Source organism: Sinocyclocheilus anshuiensis, unplaced genomic scaffold (assembly GCF_001515605.1).
Source record: "Sinocyclocheilus anshuiensis isolate Anshui unplaced genomic scaffold, SAMN03320099.WGS_v1.1 scaffold24, whole genome shotgun sequence".
NCBI lineage: Eukaryota > Metazoa > Chordata > Actinopteri > Cypriniformes > Cyprinidae > Sinocyclocheilus > Sinocyclocheilus anshuiensis.
The window spans coordinates 1099979-1102775 of NW_015557090.1; positions in this window are offsets into that span (position 1 = coordinate 1099979).

Sequence of the window (2797 nt, forward strand, 5' to 3'; positions counted from 1 at the left end):
AGGGTCTGACGAATCCTGCGTACCTCCTCCTCCCGAAATCGCTGAAGAGGAGACCATCTACAGAGTCAATTCTCTTCTGGACTCCCGGCGTCGAGGCGGCCGCCTAGAGTATCTCGTGGACTGGGAGGGATTCGGCTCCGAGGAGAGATCATGGGTGCGTAAAGATGATGTGCTAGATCCCTTACTCCTCAGAGACTTCCATGATCGTCACCCAGATCGTCCCGCTCTCCGGGGCCACGGCCGTCCTCGACATCGGCAGTGTTATTGCGATTGCGTGTGGATAAGTGTTGTAGTACTTGTTTTAATCAAGCTTTCAGCTGAAATTATACAGTATCTAGAAGGAACAAACAAATTTCTTGAGAACTATAACTTCCCGCTCATGTCTGAGTTCACTACGCTACTCCTTACCTGACTCACTAACCCAGACTCCATCCTGAAACCTACCTGTCTCTGTGCCATTCTCTTCAGCCCGATCCTAGAAGGAACCCGTCATCACGTGAGCTAGATCCCTTCCATTCCATAGACTGTTGCTCTAACCCGTTTATTCCATAGACTGTTGACCTAACCCGTTTGCTCTCCATCCCTCTCTCTCTCAGCACCTGTTAAATAAAGATCCCTGTTTACTTTACCTCTCCGTCCTTGGTCTCCTTCTGTACTGTGACAATTACCAGCTTCAGTTATTACTAACCAGATTGACTTTATTTCTTTCAGATGTCTAGATGCCTGGTCTGGGGCAGGCTAACTGTCAGGCTAAGCCTTAGTTGATGCTTAACCAGTATACCATTAACACTCACCTGCTGGGAATTTGATGCCATTGCATTTCACTTGACCACTATTATTCCAAAAAAATAAAGGATGTGTACTTTACTAATAAATGTAAGAAATTACAAGGTACAAAAAGAGTAAGAAATGTAAAGAAGTAAAGTTACATGTGTTTAGTTGGTGTGAGTTTTGTAATGAATTAATTAAAGGTCTATAAATAGGGAGCTCAACCCGGTGACCGTGATTTCAACAAGTACAACATGTTCCTGGATCAGCATCCTTGTTGATCCTCAAACAACATTTCAATTAACCAATCATAATTGAGGGATAACTTTTCAGGAAATGTCTGTTTTAGGCTTACGATCAGGGTTAGGTGCTTCTACACCCTTGTTAATCAGCTATCATTTCACACTGACTTTAGGAATAAATTATGGGTAGGGTTAGGTTTAGGGGTAGGGATTGGGTTTAGTCTATATTTTTGTACTGTAATGTTCATCCAGGATCAACAAAAGATGTTGATCCAGGAACATGTCTCACTTGGCAAAATCACGGCGACCGCTCAAGCCATGTTTCTGACTTTAATAATCATGGCTTGTCATTTAATTGATGAGGTGGTGGATGAGGATGCTATTATTGTACGCAGGGCATTTCAAACAGTACTTTCAGGGACAGGTCAGACCCATTGGCTTTTCCTGACAACTACCTGTATGAGCGGTATAGGTTCTCGAGAGAAGGGATTGCATATATTTGTAGATTATGGAGCCCACAAACTGCAAATAACACATGCCGCAATAAAGCGCTCACAGTCCCGCAGACTGTGTAACAGTGGTTGTCTTGTCCCAAAATATAACAAAAGTTAAACACCAAAAAAAAAAAAAAAACTATCTGAAGTGGGTACCGAACCCAGGTCATCCGTGTGATGATGCAGTGTCCTAACCACCAGACCACATCTTGTTCTCAATGAGGATAGCGCTCAGACTTTACTCGACTCTCAGACCGAAAGCCTCAAAAGAAAAAAAAAAACAGTTATTGTTTTTCGGGCGCCAGACAGGTGTATATACCTGCCACATTTTTATATTAATTTCATTCATCCCGGATAGCAAAACAGACAAACAAAACCATCAGCTACATACAAAAAAGATAAAGACAGAACAAAGGCAACACTACAGGAAAGTTGTATGCAACTTTCTTCGTTTTTAAAGAGGTAATGCTAATATAATATAGACAAGATTTTAGATCTCCAAGCACCACAATTCCACTTCAAGGAAAAAACAAATAAAATAAATAATAATAATAATCGAACAAAACAAACCAAAACAGAAATAAAAAAATAAAAAAACAGAACAGACCTTTTTAAATATGCATAAATTAGTGCAATGAGTGTATGTGGGACTGTGATTAGAGCGAACACTGACCAAGCTGGCAGCACGGGTGGCTAAGAGTGACTCGGGAACATCAGCGGCCTGTCTTGCTCCTTCTTTTTTGACAGCTCCAAGTCATTGATTTTTAGGAGTAGGGTGCGAAACTCCAGTTCAATCCCAGAATTGACAAAGAGGCATTCGTCGGTCAAGAGAAATGCCCGTTAGCAACAGGCTAAACGGGTAGCACCACCTCCTCCTATCCACCATCCCCGGAAACGCACACTCCGAAAGATCCACCTGCAAGGATTGCCTCCACAGGGAACGTAACACACAGATTCTGGTCAGTCCAACCTCCAGTCTCCAAACCTCGCCCTATATACATATACTCCTCCTCTTAATTGGTCCTCGCCTCCAATCATAATGTATTTTATTTAGAGGGCAGTGACAGAGAGAGAAAATCAAAGTAAACAAAGGGGCCATACGGAAAATATCTGTAATGCCACATTCTTCCACCCAGGATGAAACAACCCATGGTTGTTAGGAGAAAGGATCAAAACCCTAAGAATTCCTCCTCATCTGAGGTTTCTTGAAAGATGTCCTGAAGTCTTCTCTATGCTTGGTCCTCCAACTGCTCAGCTGTTGGAAAACACATTTTAAGATTGCACACATGTGCA